We start from the raw sequence: 21838 nt of genomic DNA on the forward strand, positions 1-21838 counted from the left end.
ATAGAGTTCAAACAAAATTTCACTAGATACGTCTTCTTCAAGTTAAAATGGAGGATTCCAAGACCGTTCGATAGTATTTGGTGTTTGCTATTATATCGTAGAGTATACTTTTCAGTGATGTTTATTAGGGACATCATATTTTTCATATTAAATGGCTTCCGCTACTATCATTATTAATTGAAGGATGTGCTCCATGCAGAACAACACGTTGTCGATTTTTAATTTATGAACACTTTCATCGTAGCAATTTTGGTTGACATGAACCTTTTTCCCGTTTCATCAGTAAGTCCAACTCAACTTACCTATTCCCTTAATGATTTTTAAATAAATGATCATCAAAAATATAAAACCTCAAGAGAGGTAGATAAATAACTAAAACAGCAATTTATTAGAGTAGAACAATATCTCAAGAGAGCTCGATATCAAATAAAACATATAAGTCTTATTCCAAAACCAAGGTCGTTCCTATTTATGTATATACACCTTATTTTCAAGCTATTTATTGATTTGTGCAAATTAAGTATCAAAATTTCCACATGTATATAGATTTAATAATTTAAGTCTTATTTGAATTCCTTAAAGGCCTTCCTCAGTCAAAACAACTAAAATGCAACCCTGTAACAAACTGTGTGTGTGCCTAATGATGAAGATTATATTCTGGCATGAACTGTTGTTCCTGCTTTATCCTTGCAAGTTAAAACATAAAACAGACTAGGTAGGAACGTAAAAGTCCGGAGAGAATGGAGTATATAGCAGAAGCCGAGGCGGCACACAAGAAAATCCATTGAGTCTCAGACGACACGCACTCAATTCACCGTTGAAGTTGTTTAAATGCAGTTGAGATGCAAGGATATATCCATACATATACCAGTACAGATACACCCCAACATACCTTACCTAACAGCAACTATACTATTGATGTTCCTGGCGTAATTTCAGGTGTATGACGAGGACGAACCACGACGACGATGACTATGACGATGATGATGATGACGATGACGAGCAGTGAGAAAAATACCGACTTTGTGTGTGTCGACTGCCGAGTCGAGTCTGGAATCGGGATCGGTAGATAGTAAGAGATCCCTTAGGGCAGAATTCCATTCCAACTGTGGAACTGGATGTGCTGCAATGTTTCATGCAGGTAGACATTTGCAAATTCTTTAGAATAGAAAACGTTATCTTTTTGAATAACAATAACATAATTGCAAACACACATGCTTATTTTTAATTTTGAAAAATAGCAACAACTCAAAAATAAAAAACAAGACAAAACTGAAAAACTAACGCAAACAAATTTGCAGACGTTTTGCATGCGAGGATTTTGTTTATGTGATGAAATGAGATACAAGATAAGCAAGTTGAATGATGAGATTCACTGAACCTTCTTTAAGCCCCACAAACACAAACCTCCCTTCTCTAGAATTCTATACAGTAACAGTCAGTTGTTGTTTTTGTTTTTGAAGGTGCAATAGTTGCTGGAGGCATTTTTTTAAGTTATAATAAGTTTGGTTAAGGATGTTCTTGTTGATGACGTATATATAAGGACTAAAAGGTACTACCTGTATCTATAATACTCTGTAAGTACCTACAACTGAAAAAGAAGGCACCTGCTTAAACTGAATTGCTTACCTGCTTTGATATGCAATTTAACTTGTTTTAAGTAAACATTGTAACTGGTTGACATTTATAGAGAAATGAATGTCAATGCTCAATTGAGTTGGAAATTTTATTCCCTTTGATGTTTTTTTTTGTTTTCTTTTTCATCCACTTGTTTCATATTAATGAACTTGAACACGAGGCACGTTTGTAATTAAAAACAAAAAAAAAAAGAATAAAAATAAATATAAAACATGTTGGATAGGTCTGGGTTAGGACAATTTATAGCTTGACAGTGTTCTTTCAAGGTTCACCGGGAAAGTAGAAGATACAAGAAGGTATTTCGTCCTTAATATTAATTTAAGGTTTTGTTTAAAACTTAGATAGAATTGTCAAAATTATGAAGTGGCTAGATAGATATGGCAATTCTGGAAAGCGCCGTAGTTTTGATACCATAAGCTCGATAGACTTGTGGATTGAGAAAAGGTAATTTATAAGGAATTTTTATAATAACATGTCAGCTATGCTATGTCGTCGTGTTCACTAAGGTAAACAGGTCTTTGATTTTCATTTCCGAGAGTTTATCGAAATCGAACTTCCAAAGATTGACATTCAGAACATTAGCAGCGAAAGTGAATCACAGTTTCTTTTGAATTATGGTGTCCGCAAGTAAAGTAATTAGTGATGTAGGATATGACCATCTTTGGTGCATACTCTCCTATCGGCCAGTGTCCCGTACACATTGTAGTGACCCTCACTATACCATGCCTGGGTGGGCACAATTAACCTATAGAACGTTTTCTGTTATATAAATAGGCCATATCATCCTGTATAATACCGTTCGTTCCTATTTGACCTGGGTTTGATTCTATCAGAAAAATTAAGAAATTTTGCCCCTCATAGTACCAGAAGGAATATTTAACCTTTCTGCAAATGAGCAATGAAGGGCCGATCCTTGCAGTTCATTTAAATCAATGTCACTATATGACCAATAAGAGTGATATGGAGGTTAATTTTTAGGCTAGTTAGGTCATTTCAATGTTTTTGGACCAGTTTATAGGAATGTTGTATTCTAAGCAATGACCATAACAACCTGATTGGCTGTTAGTGCAGATAATTGTGTATCTTTTTAGGTTTGAATTTAATTTGAGTATTCTGCATTCTTTTCTGATTGCTAGTAATTTAGCTTGAAACACACTGGCACAATGATGTACCCGAAAAGACTAAGACAAATTTTAGGAAAATTCCCTATCCAACAAGGTCAAAGATGAAGTGTATAATCTTTGAATTATGATCAGTAAAGATAGAAGTGTCAAAGTTTATTGTAACCATGTCATCCTCTTAATCATTTCTGGCTGGAAAGAAAGTTCCTTACAGTTCAGTAATACTGCCATGTTTATAAGGACTGGAAAACCAACAGTTTGAATCTTTAAGACCTAGCCTGTTGCACGATATTAAATATTTTATGTGTAGGTCTTCTGGTAGAAGTTCAGAATAACATTAAAGACATATTTTGAACAGAATCGAAGAGTCCCTGTACTGCCGAAAGTAGCTGTTCCTTGAATATTCTTTAGTCTAGCGATATTGTATTTTTTTTTAAGCTCTAGCTACCATACACAATCAATCCATATCACAAAATAAGTCATACAACGGTTGTGTACGTCTATAAAAACATCTTCGATTGAAGGTCCCACTTTTTACCAAATGGTTTTCTACTAAAAGACAACGCAATCCTCCTTAAGTCGATCTTGGGATCTAGAATAAGTTCTAGAAATTTCGTTTTTGTATCATAAATGCTGGTATGTCATCAACACCTTGAATTTTAACAGGTTGTGGGGTCTGGCATCGGTAGTACTTTCAAGGACTCAGCTGGATAGGTTATTTTGTAAAAAATGAAAGAGTAGATTTTTTAAAGCGCAACAAAAAATTAAGGTACATAAATATAAACTTAATATCGTTTTTTATTTTTATAATACTTCAGTCAAAAACTATTTTTTGTTATTTAAATAGGTTTTTGTGTTTAAAAAAAATTGTCAATTAAATTTGGCCAAAAAAATTAACTAACTAACTAAATTCAACAACAACATTTGCAAATAATTAAATAAGTTGGATTCCAATATCTGCTTTTTTAAAAAGATGTTTTATTCAAAAAACTAATTTTTACCAATTTGTGTACTATTTTTTTAAAGTAGTTATTTCTTAGAACAAATTTAACAAATAATGAAATGATTTTGAAGCTAAAATCCTCTTTTTTTTCTCGAGATATTCGAATCAAATACAAGTTTTCAAACATCAATCAACTTTTGTTAAGTTATAAAATTATTTTTAAAGACTAGATGGTTAATTTTTTCTAAACAGTTTACCATATATCAAAAACATTATTCTTTGATGCATACAATTATTTTGGGTGTAACGTTATTGTTTGTACGCAAAATTTAATTTTTTTTATTTACAAATACAGGGTCCGGTAAAAAGATAAGCAATTTATCAAAAAAATTTGATTGAATTTTTTAAATTAAATACTATGCCATTTACGTTATAAAATAATTATTTAGTATTAAACATTACCATTTTATCTATAAATGGCTTTGAATATAAACGTCTAAAAATACGGGAGGTTTTTTTGTGGAAACTTTATTGTTAGAATATATAACATATACAAGGTGTCTCAAAAGTAAGTTCACATTTGCGTATCTTAGTACGCGAAAGCAACTATTCTGAGGGGCGCGGGGGGTATGTCAGTCGGTAGTCTGGCTCTTGGGAATTTAGTCGCTATAGAGCGTTTCTCTGGTGCGGACGGTGAGTTGTGCGTACGTGAATTTTACAAAAACGGTAATTCGGCGAAATGCAAAATCGGTTGAGAAGTTTGAAGAGACTGGGTTAACTCTGGAGAAACCAAAATCTGGGCGGCCAAGAACATCAAGAACAGCCGAAAACGTGAACAGTGTTACTTAGTCTATTAAAGATGATCCAAACCTCTCAATTCGGAAGCGTGCTGTTGCTTTAAATGTGCACAGATCTTCATTATGCCGCATTTTACACAAATATTTAAAGCTGCACCCGTACAAAATTCAGTAAGTGCAAGAACTGAAGCCTCAAGATGCTGGTCAGAGGCTTGCCTTAGTAAATCAGATGATTGAGCGCTTTCCAACGTTCACCATCATCTTGTTTTCCGATGAATCCCATTTTCACCTAAATGAGCATGTAAACAAGCAAAATTGTTATTACTGGAGTGCAACCAACCCAAAATAAAAACATCAGAAACCGCTTAATTCACCCAAAGTCACCGTATGGGCAGCGATGTCGGCGCGAGTAATTGTCGGCCCTTACTTTTTTGAAGATGGAAGATGACGCACACTCACAGTGAATTCAGAGCGTTTTGTGGAGATGTTAGACGAGTTTTTCGTACCCGAACTGCAAAACTTTCCTGGTTACAACCAAAGAACATGGTTCCAGCAGGATGGAGCAACTTCACACACGGCCAACAGATCTCTGCCTCGAGTTCGAGAAATTTTTCCGAACAAATTAATCTCCAGGCGAGGTGACATAAATTGGCCTCCACGGAGTCCCGATTTAACGCCTATGGATTTTTTCCTGCGGGGTTATGTCAAATCAAAAGTTCACGCTAATAAACCGACTTCCCTGGCACAATTAAAAGAAAATATCCGTCATGAAATGGCAGCCATAACGGAGACTACCTGCCGAGCTGTCATAGGCAATTTTAGTTACAACGGTTTACATTTGGACGATGTTATTTTTAAAAAATAAATTCCCAAACAGTTTACTTCAATATAAAATAAACATTTTTTCAATAAAGCTATGACTTTTCTTTTAAAAAAAGATTTAAATGTGAACTTTCTTTTGAGACACCTTGTACTACATTTTTCTTATATATTACAAGTGAAGAGAACGAACTTAAATGCCACTAATGTATCATTTTTTTAATACTGACGAAACAAGGAACACTTAAAATCATTTAAATATTTGAATTACTTTCTGGAAATTCTCGTATGTTACGAGACTTTATTTGTCTCTTACGTAGAGCTTTAAGAAATCTTGAATTTAAAGCTTTCGTAGATTTGGATTTATGGGTTTTTATTTGGTAAAACTTTCAAAATTCTCTTTTTCAACATTGTTTTCATATTTATCAAATATATTTTCAAAACTTGATGTTGTAGGTAAGGTACCCTTGTTTAGAGAACAAATTCGTTACAAAAGCAAACATCGTTAAGAGATTGTGTTGTTTTAGTTTGAAAACATTTTTGTGTTTTTAAGTACGAATAAAAAACAGAATATTTATAGTTATTTCAAAAATTGGTACAAAATTGTCATTCAATTGAAGCAAAAGGTTCACACTAAATAACTCATTGTTGTTTTGGGTTTTTGAAATTTGTTGTGAATTTTAAGAACATTTTTTTAAATTTATATTTCATTTCACAGCTAATCGTTAAAAAAAAATAGTTTAATTTTATATAACAAATCCACAGTAATTTATTCTTGTTTTGAATTAAATAATTTTATTCTATAGGTTCTTAGATTTTGCTATTAGATTAAAAACTTAACTATATTTATTTTTTGATAAAAGCCATAAATAGTTATTATTTTGATATATTATTTAAATAGAACAAGAAATACCAACAGAAGTCAAAGAAAAAAATGAAAACTGTAAAATTAAATCTTCTAAATTTACATCGACATGACAAGACTATAAGAACGTAACACATTTTCGGCTTAGTGTATAAATAATTAGAACATCGAGACTCTAGTTCTTATCAATTTTGAAACAATTTTGTAGCCCTAGAAATAAAAAAGTACTTAAATAAAATATATTTGAGGAAAAATCAAATACCTTAATGATGATAAATTTTGTAAATGAAATAATTATTGAACCAATTAAATTTTATTCTGTAATTTGTTTGCTTTTATCAGCTAAAATTTTAATTTATCATTAAATGGCAGGCTAAGGAAAAATAGATCGAATTAACGTCTTTTGAAAAATTGATTTTAGTCAATTATTGGACTCTATTTTATATTGAAACTTTCAATAATTCTTTTGAAATACATTTTTTAATGCATACATTTCAAAGAGCTGTTCCTCTAAAAAGCCTTTGGAGCAAAAGTGGTACATTACTCATACTTCCAAAAAAAATGAGATAACTTATATTGCAGCTTTTTCTTTTGAAAAACCAACAAAATTATGTTTGTTTCCTTTGAAAAAAAGAGGCTGTTATACAACCCACATTGATAATTTCCCATCCTGTCTGTCGATTTGTCTTGCTTAAAAGGTTTGTAAGTTTTCGTGTTTTGTTAAAAAAAGTTGTCAAATGAATTATTCAAAACAATTTAAAAATTAAAAACAATGTTTTGCATATGAGAACTAGTTTGATTTTAAAATCTATTTTTGTTAACGAGATTTTTTACTCGTTAACCAATTTTAAAAATTTTAGTAGCATTTCTTAAAAGTTTTTATTTCGGGTATAAACAAATACAAATTGGATGAATAAAATTAATTTGCAGCCGATGCCTTCTATTTTTGAGTGATATCGAGAGCCAAACATTATTTTTGCCAAACTTTCGTACTGTATTTTGTAGATTTTTTTTTATGAAAAAACGGACTGTTGGATATTTATCAAAAAATCACTTTTCAAAACCATTATTTTATGTGAGATAGAATTAGTTTGAAACCAATATTTTTAATTTTTGAAAAGACATTCGAGTCAAAAATCAATTTTTACGAACTTTTAGAAATGTTTTTTTTTGTCAGGTTTTAATTTTTTGTTAAAAAACTTTCAATTCGATTTTTCTCATAATGTCACTCTTATTGACAACAATATTTAAAAAAAAAAATAGTTTAAAGCGAATGTCACAGAGTTTTGAAAAGATATTTGAGTCGAAAATCAATTTGTACCAAGTTTGACTAATATTTTTTTTTTGTTTTTATTTTTATTTTTTATAAAAAAATCTGTCAATTAGATTTTTTCTCAAAAATTTTACCAAAGGTTAAAAACGTTATTTATCGTTGCACAAAATTGTTTTAGAGTAAAAATCATTTTTTTTTTCGTAAGACTTTCGGGTGATAATTTTTTTTCAGTTTATTTGATTTATAAAAAAAAACCGTTCCTTGGATTTATTTAATAAAAAAAATATACTTGTTTGTTATCACGTTACAATATATTATATAAAATTTAATCCAAGTCTCTAGCCTCATTGGTTAATGAGATATTAAGGTTAACCAAAATGTTCAACTTTTTTTAAACGCCAATGGTAAAAAAAAAGCCACCCACCAAATTTTTTTGAGAGCCCTTTCTGCGTCTTTTTGCTTTTTTATCTGTATACAAAAATGTATTTAAAGTTGATATCTCTTCTGATTTTTGAGCTTTGGACGACGAAAAAAACTTCGCGAACGTACGGGCTTACGAACGTACGTGCGCAGTGACACACGCACGCACAGACATCTTTCTAAAAATCTTTTATTTCGACTCTAGAGACCTTGAAACGTCGAGAAATGTCAAATTAAATTCTTATTTACATAAATCAAAAAGAATTTTGTATAATTTAAAGTTAAATCTATTTTTCATCATAATAGTACAATAATACTAACATTTATGAGAGTATTGTTTTAGTATGATGCTGAATGTCTAATTTTTAAACATTTTTATTTTGAAAATTTCAGCAAAATACCAACTTTTTAAAAAAAGTTGACAACTGAGCACAAATTGTAAGCCTAGAATAAAAATCAAATTCAAAATTGTGTAAAGTATGTATACGTATGCAGAGATCTTAATCCTATACCAATGCACATATTTTAAGGTCTATTTATTAATTTTCTAATTCTTATATTAAAAAGTACGCCATTAAGCATTTATTTTGAAGTCTTCAAGAACAATTTTTAAATCTCTTAAGAGCAGGTATTTATTCAAAATACCTTTTTTTGGGGAATTTAGTTTTAAGCTGAGCTAACTTCTAGTTGAAAGTTTACACTATTAAAATTTGCTCATTGTGCACAGAGGGTCGGATTTTTGAAGGTGGGCTTTTTCGACAGTTGACTTGTAATTATCAGAAGTTGCATAAATTAGGTCCAAGTCATTCACTTTCCAGTCACTTCAATAAAACCATATCAAAACAATTAAAATTCATAAAATTATATAACTATGAATAGTTCCCATTAATTTAATGTTTAAATAAATTTAACGTTATTTGCAGTCAATTGAAAAAAATAAAAAAACTACAGGAGGAAGTCCTTAAAACACTCTTGATAAAAACGAATAATGTAAAATCTGTGACTTTAATTTATCCACCATTCGATTTTGTTCATTCAATTTATAATTATTGTTTTCTTGTCCCTATTGGAATTTTTTCACATGTAAGTTAGTATAGGAACCTATTCTACCTCCCTAACTATCCAATGACCTTTATGCAACTTGTAGTGGAGTATAGTAAATAGTTGATGCATCACTTCCAACATCTAGTCTAACCGGTCCAGAGCGAAGAAGAAGAAGATTTTTCTGCAACAACTCTCAGACTCCTCAGGCTACCCCTTCTTCCCTTTGTCTAAACATTTGAATGTCTAACAACTAAAACCTCAAGACAAGTAAAACAGTAACTATGAGACTCCAACTACGAGGAGAAAACCTAACCAAATCCAAACGCTATAACTTCACTGGAACAAACTCATCACTAAAGCTCTAAGCCAACCAACCAACGACAACGACAAACGGCACCGGTCTCCCGATTCCAATCCCAGCCCCAGCATCCACCTCAATAATAGGAAGGTACCCTATCACTATATACTTTATAATGCTGCTTCTTCATCTTGTTCACTTCGTCTTCATATCTGTAGAATGCTATAACACTGTCGTTGTTGTTGTTGGTGGTATTTACTTTTTAACTTATTCGCAGTGTTGTGCGTTTTGTGTTTATTTCTTGTCCACATTTTTTGATTTATCTCGACTTTTCTGCTTCTGAAGATGCACTCATTCAGCAGACGAAACGAGATGAGACGAGGGGTGTATTGAAGATACATGACAATAAAATGTAAGGGAAGACGGCAAAAGAGGGTGAAATTATAAACTCAAATTGATACTCACTTGTTATTTCTTTCCTTAACTTGTCGCTTTCCTCACTTCACTCTTCAGATGCTGCGGCGCACGATAAAAGTGCAATATTCCACACGAAAAGATACAAAAGGGCATTTGTTTTCACTTCGCTGTCAAATCATCGCTGCTCACGTCGAAAACGTTGAATCCTTAATTTTACAGCGTGAGACGAATGGGGCCGTGGGTGATATCGATGTCTCACGAAGAGGGCGGACGGAACGAAGGACTAAGGTGTAATCCTTCAAAATTATACTCTCAACTGTATATATTCAATACACGCCGAATAAGTGTATAACGGTGTATGCTCTGTAAATTATATTTGTTTGCACAACAAATCCCACTCACATAAGAAATATTATCAAAAACAGAAATACAAAAATAACAACGAGCAATTACCCCTCCTGCAAGGACATAGGAGATCGAATTTTCTATTTTTTCTTCACTTTACTATTTTTATTTGCTTATTTACATCCAGGATGATTTTTTCTTTTTTTTTTACTTTCTTTCACGACACACAAGAAAACGAATAAAATGAATACAAGGGAATAAAAACACACGAGGAAAGCAGCAAGGATTTTCCTTCTATATCCTTTTTTGTATATTTTTGCACTTTCACTCCAAAACACTCATATACTCGTAGGTAGGTATGTAGGTACCTCACCTAGGTAGGTAGGTACACAGAAGCGGTGGTGGTGTACGGCGGAAGAAAATACCGCATAAAATACGTAAATATATATAACAGCGAATAAGAAAGGGATCTCGGGGAGGACAAGAAAATAAAACGAAAAAAAAATCAAAAAAAAAAAAACAAAGGAAAACCGGAAAAAGGATTATTTCATTCACTTTCCTTTTGCAATTCTCTTAAATTTTTCTTTTCTCGAAAAACACACACAAACTTTTGCGAACGCCCAAATTATATTATTTTATTTTATTTATATTTTAAAATTCCGTTTCACAGGTGTAATTCCTGGAATGTATGGTGGAAGTTAAAGAATCCTTTGCAGGATTCAACAATAACTGCGGGGCTCATTTTATTCTTCACACAAATTAATTTTAAATACAAATTTATTTTCCTTCTCGGTTCAGGACGACGACACGGTGCAGTGCGGTGCGTTGCGATGAAAGGTTTCAAAAACAGCAGACCCCCACTTCTGATCTGAACTATGAACAGATTTTATTGTTGCCGTTGTTGTTGTTGCTGATGTTTTTAAAAGAAAATCCCGTTTTGTCTATGTGACAAATTTAATTTTTATTGAAACAAAAAAATGGAAACAATCTCGATATATACCGTTGTCATTTACACCGGGGGACGAACAATATTATATTTTTTCGGATACCAGAAATCGTGACCTCACTCATTCAAAGACATAAACCGAACTGTTTTTTGTCCAAGGCGGCTACCAGTTGTTGAGAGCAAATACATTCCAGTCGTGTCGCACTATCAAACTGGAAATACGGTAAATGCGCGACTGCAAAACCGACACCACTACTCGATTCAACAAAATGTTGTTAAATCCCATCTATCCAGTTCCAGTGCACTTCCAGATCCCATATCGAATTTCCAGTTTTTACACACTTTGCCGACTTTGGGCTTCGGGAATCGGAATCTTATGTTTTGTTCTTCTATTATTTGTCTTCTCAAATTCCAATTAGATTTAATTCCAGTTCCAGAGTGGGTATGATTGGATTATGGAAGGAATCAGCCAGCACTTTGGCAGAGGCACTAGCTTCAGCTCCAGGTCCGGTCCAGCATACAGCATCCACTTCCATGAGAAGTCTTGTTTTTTACTTATTTTGTTTTATATCCATTGAAGTAAATGTATGGATGGAGCATTGGAATGAAAGACTCATAAGTCGCTATTGTTCATTTTGTCAAAGAAGCTTAAATCTTCGGCATCGTCTTCATCTTTCAACTCAATTGTCTGTTAGGCGATTTTTAGATGATGCTGATTTTTCTCATTGTATTCTCATCTTTATCATTCGCTCTCCCAATTGGATTGTTCCATTGCAAATATTCAAATAAGAATGCCGGTTCCAGGCTGTCTGTAGTATTTTTCTCGTCATTTGGTTACCATTTCCAGTGGTAGTCTGGTTATGCTATATAAAGAGCAAGACCGGTGTTGTGTAGAATTGTAGATTCTTAATGTAGTTGAAGTGTAGACATTCCAGTCAGAGTTTAAATTAAGTTTAACTTTTAAGAGAATGATAAAATGGAATGTGGTGGTGATGTTACCATACCAGTGTGTTGGATAAAATCTTTGTACATATTTTGTCTTTAATTTTAAAACGAAAACCACACTCCTATTCAAATTCTATAATTATTTATTAACGTACCTTTTAATTAATAAAACAAATTGTTTATAAAAGTCTCTCTAGTTGTTTTAGAACTTATTTTAATTCTTTTTGTTGAAATTATTTTACTGTTTGTAGAAATATTTGATGAATTTTATTTTGTGTGAGATGAATAATTTTAAGTCAATATTTTTCATTGTTCTCCAAATACTTGAGTCGTTTTATCGGCTTTTTGTTGTTTTTGTAGATTTTCGAGTTTTGTTAAAAAAGTTATTAGTTGATTTTTTCTAAAAAAATTAACTCCACATTACCAACAATATTTTGCATATGATGACATAATTTGATTTAGAAACTAATTTCTTGTTAAAGAGATTTTTAGTGGAAAACAAATTTTTAAATATTTCTTGAAAGTTTTTAACTCTTGTACAATGATTTAAAAAATAATAGAAACAAGCTTCGTCTCCATTTTTTTTACACATAAAAAGGTCAATTTGATTTTTCTAAAAATTGTACTGAATGTTGACAACAATATTTGTTTAAAAGATAAAATTAGTAAAAAGCGCATATCTCAAAGTTTTGACAAGATATTTAAGTCGAAAATCAATTTTTACCAACTTTTTTTAAGTTTTCAATTTTTAGTAAAAAAAAATAAGAAATAAAATTTTTCTAAGCATCTTATGGAATGTTGAAAACAATGTCTCAATTTTTGTAAAATATATTTGAGTCAAAACTAATTTTTATGACTTTTTAGAAATTTTAGTTTAGGTTTTTATTTAAAAAAAAAAACTGTCAATTCAATTTTTCTCAAAATTTTTATGAATGTTGACAACAATATTTTGTATAAGGCAAACTAAGTTTCAAGTAAAAATTCAAATTTATGAAAAAATATTTGAGTCGAAAATCAATTTTTACCAACTTTTTGAGTTGTGTTTTTTAGGTTTTTGTTTTTTTTTATAAAAACAACTGTCAATTCGATTTTTATCAAAATTTGACCAGATGTCGAAAACGAATGTACGGACGTGTAGACAAACGGACGTACGAACGTACATACACAAGCGCGCACAGACTTCTTGAAACTTCAAGAAATGTTAAAATGTTCAATTCGACAAATCGGACCCATTACAATAACTTTCTATGGGAAGTTAATAAAAGAAACAAAATTGGTATGTAACTCTTTTTATAACGAGAAAGTAACTTAACAGTAAAAGTATTCCAAGTTCTTTAAGTAATTTGTAGTGGTACCCTTATATTCAATAACTGCTTATGCTATTCGCCCCCTCGAATTCATCAATTTGGCACAAGGGGTATGGAGCAGGATTGTTGCGGATGTACAGATTTTTTTAAACTCCACGGATGCGGATTTTAGAATTTATTAAATAAAAACAATTTTAAGTCCGTAAATAAAGGAAAATTTTATTGATTATCTTTGCGTTTAATAATTAATATTAAAAATGGGTGAGTTATATTTAATAAAAAGCAGGATTGCAACCTTTTCAGACTACAATCTGTTTCTTAGTAGATCTTATATTAATCCAGCTCCACTAAATAGTTGTTCGCTGGGAACACTGGCTGGTGGAGGTGATAAATACCTCAGTGCAACTTTGAAGAGCCTTTTAAAGTCTGTTTGATAGACTTTCCACCAACCAAGTCGATTATTATCCAATTCTATTCTTTTGTATTGCAGTAACATGCTAACTCCCTTCGGAGAAGTGCTTCGGGACTAGCGTTATCAGATTCTCCTTCACCTTCGTCTTCAGTTGAAGAATCTAGCATCATTGCCATATCGCTTCTGAAGCAAGCCTTGTAACTTAAGCCGGACGGTCCTGGTTCCGAATGTAAAGTCTCATCCATTTTCTTCTTTTTTGTGTTGTTTGCATTTGGTGACCAGGTAGAAGAACTTTTGCTAAATGGATCATTTATCATCTTTATAATTACATCTTTCATTTTTTCCTCGGTGATGGGTTTGAAAAATATAAACGTATAGCGAGGGTCTAAGTATGTTGAAATCGCATACAAATCGTTGTCTTGCAAAGATGAAAATTTTGTTGAAAAATGAGTTTTCAGATTTAAGGCTGCCAGCCAAATGGCATCAGTGTCCGATGGTTTTGATAAGTATTCATCAAGTTATTTCTTAAGCATTTGAATTATAGGAATCACAGATGATATAAGTGCCTGAGAGCTGCTCATTTCACGAGTAGCTTCTTCAAAAGGTTTGAGGTTTGAGTAGTTCAAGGCAGCTTTCAATTATTTTCCAATCTTCTGGAAAAATTGGTTCAATATTGTTGTCATTGGCATAAAGACTTAATGCATCTTTTATCTTGGAAAAACGCTAAAACATGTAGAATGTGCTATTCCAGCGTGTCTCCCAATCCTGGAGTACTTTAAGATGTGGTTGATTAAGTCTGTCCTGAATTTTTTCTAGCTGTTTTTGAGCAATAGTTGAATGGTTGAAATGGTTGGAAATTTTCTTTAATTTTTGGTTAATGTCTTTTATATTTTCTTGTAAACCATGTCGAATTACAATTTGCATCTTGTGAACAGTTCAATCTAAATCAGTAAATGTTATACCTTTTTTCATATTATAGCCCTCATCTCGTATAATACAGTGCACTTTTAACTTCAAAAAATTCCATTCGGTAAGAATTGGGTTAAATTTGTCTGCAATGATGTCACCTGTAAGGTGATCCTCAAATGTCTCGCATTTTAATACGATTGATGTTTTCTGATACTTCGTGGCAAGTTAAGCTTTGCAAGGAAACACTTGAGCTGGGATCTGTCCAAATATCAGAAGTAAAAGACATGTAGTCATATTTTTTCAAGCAATTCTTTGACTTTAGCAGCAACTTTTTCGTACAGTTTATTGCAAATAAAATCCGTAAAAAAGTTTCGTCCTCTAAAATTATATTTGCGTGCTAGTTCTTGTATATGACGACAAAATCTAAGTCCGTCTACAAAGTTTAATGGTAAATTCTGAACACTATCATCTTTCCAATCAATCTATCATTTTTATATGAGTTGCTGGCTGCTAATATCCCATTTTTTCCCTTTTGCAAAGATTCCTCTAACGATAGTTGTTTCTTGTAAAGGTGTAACTATTTGTTCTAAAAAGTAAAAGTATGGTTTTAAGAACATAACAAAAAATTTAGTACGAACAAAAAATAAAGGATCTATTTCAGAAATGTATGTTTATAAAAAAATATCATACCTGCATCTTTTTTTTTTAAAGATTTTCATTGTTGGCCCTCTCAAATAAAACAAACTCTTCTGGGTGCTTTGACTTCAAGTGGTTTTTCAACGAAGAAGTCGTGCGCCCTTTTTGTGAGTATGTTTTGGGACATATTTTGCGTTCGGACTAGTATACCGTGCTGTTGCTATTTTTCGAATTTGAAAAATAAGCGTTAAAAAACATCCTCATCAATTTATGCGGATGCGGATGTTCTAATTATTGCGTATAATCCACAATTGCGGATGCGGATGCGAATATACGCAACATCCCTAGATGGAGTAATATTCATTTTAAATTTTTGTCCAGAACTTGTCATTATATTTCGATCTACAATCTTTGATCCTTCGCTTAAGAAAACCAGATAAGTATGAGTGCAAAATTGGGTGTACATAGATCAGGGTAATGTGATAACTATTTACTATTGCATAACATTGATTTTATGTTGTTGCAAGTATTTTTAAGTCAACTTGAAGGAATCATTCGGTTCATTGTCCAACATGAACTCCCATTTAATTGGCACCTCCTCTTCAGTTATAGTAGCATGACCTAATTAAAGATATAGAAGTAATCCCCAACGCACATCTTATCCTTGATTCAAAATATTGGACCCACACCAAACGCTGTAAAACGCCTCCAAATCATTTTATTCCACCAAAGTGTTTCACTATCTTCTATGTGTATTTTTGGTTAAGTTCCTTCTTCTTAAGCCTTCTCACAATAATTTTATCGATTGAAACCAAACAAATTGACGTTCGTTTCATCCGGCCACAAAACGTTATTCCGATTAGAACCTTTCAAGTGTTTGTTTGCAAAGGCAAGCATTTGTTTAATGTTTAAAAGACTTGCATGTTTTAGTTTTACTTGTTCTAGTTGTCACTGGTCCGTTTAATTAATTTTTAAGTTCTCTTAAACAAATAAATTGTTTCTTCTTACAAATTCTTACCAATAGTATGTCAAAATACGAAGCAGTTTAAATTTTTCTTCATCTTGTTTTTTCTTTTCGGCTTGAATGTAGAACTTTAAATACTTTCTTCTTGGAACAGTTTAAGTTTTCGCAATTTCAACCACCGTTTTCCACTTGGCCTTGGTTTTTTCATCACTTTGCGTTCAAAATGAGTATAATTTAATCCACTCTCATATTTAATAAAATAATAGTTGACTTTTAAATAATTTTGTCTAGATCAAATACCAGGCATCTGAAAAACTAATAAACGAAAAAAAAAATGATCCTTTTTTTTCAGGCGAAATCATCATTGCACTCAAACTTTTTGACCGTTAAGTGACAACAATTAGTTGTTTTCACGAAACAATTTACGATTTGACAGCATTTTTCGGTACTATTAAAAAACATAACGACCGAAGACTTAATTGTTAAAAAATATTGTGTATTGAAAACGACGAAGACATATTTTTTCCAACACTGAATAAACAAATATTTTTCTAACCAAATGAAACAGAATGAAATTATTTTGAAGTCAATGCCTTTATTTATTAAAGGCATATCGATAATCTAACACAAATTTTTACCAACTTTCCGATTTTAATTTTTATGAAAGAACTGACTGTTGGATTTTTATAAAAATTTTACTGAATATTTTTGATTTTTATAAAAATGTAAATGAATGTTAAAAACAAAGTTTTTTATAAGACAAAATTAGTTTAAATACAATATCTTTCATTTTTGAAAGATATTTAAGTTGAAAATCAATTTTTACCAATTTTTATAAATGTTTTATTTTTTGTAAAATGTTCAAAAAGTACCGATTACAATAACTTCTTATAAGAAATTTAAGGAAAGAGAAAATCATGTGTAAGAGAGAACATCATTTTTTGTAGAGTTACCTCTCTTAATTTCTCATAAGTTTTTAACCTTGAAAATTCGAGTTCATGGAAATTGGAAAAAATGAGAAATAATTATTATTATTTTTGGGTTTGAGTGAGAAAAGAAGAGAGCTGAGAAGAAAAATGTGTGCAATTCCAGTTTAAAGTTGCCGTGTTTGAGAATATTTCGTAAATGTCATTCCAATTGAATTTCGAGTCTCGAAATAATGGTAAAAATGTTTCCATCTTTGCGAGAGAGGAGTTGAAAAAGTACTATGGAACTGTCAAAATTAAGTAACATCATTTACAAGGTTCTTGGGAAATAAATGTTTTTGAAAAAAAACTAGGCATTTCTTTGCTCTCGGTTCGAAATACGTAAAATATTTTAGACAAGATTTAAATCCAAGCTAAATTTGTTTTGTACCGTTAATTGGTAGGAAATTATAATAACATATTTAACAAAATAATTTCGAAAGCCAACAGGTCAAAATGAAATTATGGAAATGTATGACGTCTTAATTAAGTTAAAATATTAAAATTTGTGTGTAACAAAAGCTGTTAAGACGGGCAATTCATTATTTAGCTCATGTCTGATGTGAAAAATAATAAGTTTTATCCTTCTTCTGAACAAATATGATAGTGTATACGCTGGAACAACGCTTAGAGAAGATGCTGATTTTGGCAATCAAAATCATTTTTTCAGATGAAGTTCATTTTGATCTTGGCGGGTATGGCTGTTTAAAATTAATGGCGATCGTTATAGGGCCATGTTGAACGAATTTTTGTTCAGTAAATAGGAGGTAATTTGGTGGACCCCTAAACGTAATTATTTATATAAAATACGACATTAAACAAACGGTTAAAAAACACAAATGAAGAAAAATGTGTTTATAAATTAACGAAATAAAAAGTTCGTATACGTCCCCGTGCACCATTATTTGATAGTAGTTTGAGTAACCCAAAGGAACTGAGCTTAGAAGCTTTGTTGACCTTTCAATTAAGCTTGAGAAAAAAAATAAATGCAAATGTTCATTGAAATATGTTTTGATTAACTTTTCTGATCTGTTTCATTTCTTCATTAAAATATTGATGTGTTGAAAATTTTCTGCAGAATGTGGACTTTTTTTACAAATATTTTCTTATTTTTACAAATTTATTTTCACTAAAGTTCTACAAAAACTTATTTTTATTATTCAAATATTCCTTTTGAATAATTCTTTGTTAAATAATAATTGCCTGTTATTTTAAATAGAAAACAAACTTAAACTTAAACTTAAACTTAAACTTAAACTTAAACTTAAACTTAAACTTAAACTTAAACTTAAACTTAAACTTAAACTTAAACTTAAACTTAAACTTAAACTTAAACTTAAACTTAAACTTAAACTTAAACTTAAACTTAAACTTAAACTTAAACTTAAACTTAAACTTAAACTTAAACTAAAACTTAAACTTAAACTTAAACTTAAACTTAAACTTAAACTTAAACTTAAACTTAAACTTAAACTTAAACTTAAACTTAAACTTAAACTTAAACTTAAACTTAAACTTAAACTTAAACTTAAACTTAAACTTAAACTTAAACTTAAACTTAAACTTAAACTTAAACTTAAACTTAAACTTAAACTTAAACTTAAACTTAAACTTAAACTTAAACTTAAACTTAAACTTAAACTTAAACTTAAACTTAAACTTAAACTTAAACTTAAACTTAAACTTAAACTTAAACTTAAACTTAAACTTAAACTTAAACTTAAACTTAAACTTAAACTTAAACTTAAACTTAAACTAACATAATTCTGTGTGAACAAAAATCTATGTGGTCAAAATTCTGTATTTCAAAATGTTTATTATTGAAACTTTTTTAAAAAGTTGTATTTGTCAATTTATCGAACATTTTAAGACTTTTCACAAAATTCAACAAAAAAGTTAACTTAAAGTTAAACCACACGCTGGTCACCAGTTTTGAAATTCCTAGAAAAACTATTCCAAGTACTGATTTTGGTTCTGTTCGTCTTTTGAAATGACTGATGACTTTGAGTTTATTAATCAATTCATTCAAGTCGTAGGATCATATTTTGTGTATTACTGTCTTTGTAATAAAATAATAGAAGTTTTTAATATGTCTTTAAATATATCATTATACGTTTTCAAAATTTATAATAATAAACAACATGCTACGTTGAGAGTTAACTCTACACAGTAAAATTATATTCCAAAATAAAAATTTCCCAGTTTGTTATGTAGATATTTTTAGTTTGGTTCTAAAAAGGAAATTTAAACCACGCAATCGCATAAAAATCATGGAAAATCATTCAATACTTCCAATTGGAAGATGAAAGCGGAAAAGTATAATTTTGCTTCATTGTGGATTCTTCCGTGTTTCCTGATTAGACATAATTTACTTTCAATGCCAATAAGATTACAATATAAATAAGGTTTAGAAATATTATGATATTAATAAAAACGAATTGGAATGATATTTTTTATTTATTCATAATTTGTGTTTGGTAGGAAAAAGGAAAATTCATACAATTTTATAATAATCACAATATATATTTTTAAATTATTTGAAACAGTAGAACTTTCAGAGAAATGAATGGATGTGGGGTGGTTTTGATGTGATGCAGGATCCACGAAATTTTAGTACTAACCTTGTAGTAGATAAGTCCAATACAATTTGAGAACTTTTTAAAAAAAAAAAATGCATACAATTTGCAAAATCTCATCGATTCTTTATTTGAAACGTTAGATTGGGCCATGACATTTACTTTTTGAAGATAATTTCATTTAAATGTTGACCGCGGCTGCGTCTTAGGAGGTCCATTCCGAAAGTCCAATTTTGGGTAACTTTTTCGAGCATTTTGGCCGGAATAGCCCGAATTTCTTCGGAAATGTTGTCTTCCAAAGCTGGAATAGTTGCTGGCTTATTTGTGTAGACTTTAGACTTGACGTAGCCCCACAAAAAATAGTCTAAAGACGTCAAATCGCATGATCTTGGTGGCCAACTTACCGGTCCATTCCTTGAGATGAATTGTTCTCCGAAGTTTTCCCTCAAAATGGTCATAGAATCGCGAGCTGTGTGGCATGTAGCGCCATCTTGTTGAAACCACATGTCAACCAAGTTCAGTTCTTCCATTTTTGGCAACAAAAAGTTTGTTAGCATTGAACGATAGCGATCGCCATTCACCGTAACGTTGCGTCCAACAGCATCTTTGAAAAAATACGGTCCAATGATTCCACCAGCGTACAAACCACAACAAACAGTGCATTTTTCGGGAAGCATGGGCAGTTCTTGAACGGCTTCTGGTTGCTCTTCACTCCAAATGCGGCAATTTTGCTTATTTACGTAGCCATTCAACCAGAAATGAGCCTCATCGCTGAACAAAATTTGTCGATAAAATAGCGGATTTTCTGCCAACTTTTCTAGGTAATAAAATTCAATGATTTGCAAGCGTTGCTCGTTAGTAAGTCTATTCATGATGAAATGTCAAAGCATACTGAGCATCTTTCTCTTTGACACCATGTCTAAAATCCCGCGTGATCTGTCAAATACTAATGCATGAAAATCCTTACCTCAAAAAAATCACCCTTTATATATTTTTTTAAATTGTTAATACCGCCTAAACGGGGGGAGATATACCCTCCTCCCATGGTAAAAAATGCTTGTTTTTAACTGTTCTATACAAATCCGTCATTAAACTTTGTCGCCTAAGTTATCGTACTCTCCCCTGATGTTTGTTCTAGCCGGAATTAGAAGAGATTTCCGAACAAAATATTGAAGAAGTACAGTCACACCCTTCCCTATCACAAGATACGTACAAGACGCCGTCAAATTTTCCTTCATCACAAGATACTGAAGAATTAACATCTGCTAATTTAAAATTTAATACTGATCCCTCCCTATGGAATTTGAATGAAGAAACACGGGATTTTATAACTTTAAACGGTGTACCACAAAATGATACTACGGACTTTAAAAATTCCAGAAATGATGAGAGTGATAAAACTAGGTATTGTTCAAAAAGTTTATTCCAACGTACTTTAAAAAACGGAGATATTCAACACCGTGAGTGGTTAATTTATTCTGAAACTAAAGGGTCTGTATTTTGTGTTCCATGCTTATTATTTGGTAGAAGTGGTGAAATGAATACTTTTACTGGTGAAGGATTTCGTGACTGGAAAAACTCAAAAGCACGCATCGAAGGTCATGAAAATTCTGATTTTCACAAAACTAACATTAGTCATTTTAAAGCTCGAGCAGTAGTTCACGGGCGTGTTGATCAACGTCTAATAAAACAATTTGATGAATAAATAGCGGATTGGAAAAAAAATGTATACCGAGTAATTGCAATTATTAAATCACTAGGAATAAGAGGATTGCCATTTCGAGGAAATTCAGAACGAATAGGAGATCCCCATAATGGGAATTTTTTAGGAACGGTAGAGCTTCTTGCTGAATTTGATCCATTTTTATGTGCACATTTAAAATTGTATGCGCACCCTGGAAGTGGATATACGTCGTATTTGTCTTAAACAATTTATGAAGAAATTATATTGTTAATTCAGTATAAAGTACTACAACAAACTTCCAGTGAAGTGCAATCTGCTAAGTATTTTGGTATAATTGTAGACTCTACGCCTGATATTGCACATGTTGATCAGCTTACTATAATTATCAGATATGTACGTGATAAAGGTTAGATTGTTAAAAGGTTTCTAGAATTTCTACCAAATATCGGCCATAAAGCTAAAGATATTGAGGATGCTTTGTTAAAATCTCTCAAAAAAAAATGGTTTGGACATA

General features: G+C 31.3%; 1 protein-coding gene across 1 annotated transcript in view; it reads right to left on the bottom strand.

Annotated features, from left to right (window-relative positions):
* LOC129952626 (uncharacterized) overlaps window positions 1-11051 on the bottom strand; it is a 581803-nt gene extending 570752 nt beyond the window's left edge. Inside the window, exon 1 of the mRNA XM_056065358.1 lies at window positions 9684-11051. The gene's annotated coding sequence lies outside the window, so the exon portion shown is untranslated. The remainder of the gene's footprint in view (window positions 1-9683) is intronic.
* Between the last annotated feature and the right edge of the window lie 10787 nt (window positions 11052-21838).

The sequence above is a fragment of the Eupeodes corollae genome, chromosome 1 (genome assembly GCF_945859685.1).
Source record: "Eupeodes corollae chromosome 1, idEupCoro1.1, whole genome shotgun sequence".
In the NCBI taxonomy this organism is placed as follows: Eukaryota; Metazoa; Arthropoda; class Insecta; order Diptera; family Syrphidae; genus Eupeodes; species Eupeodes corollae.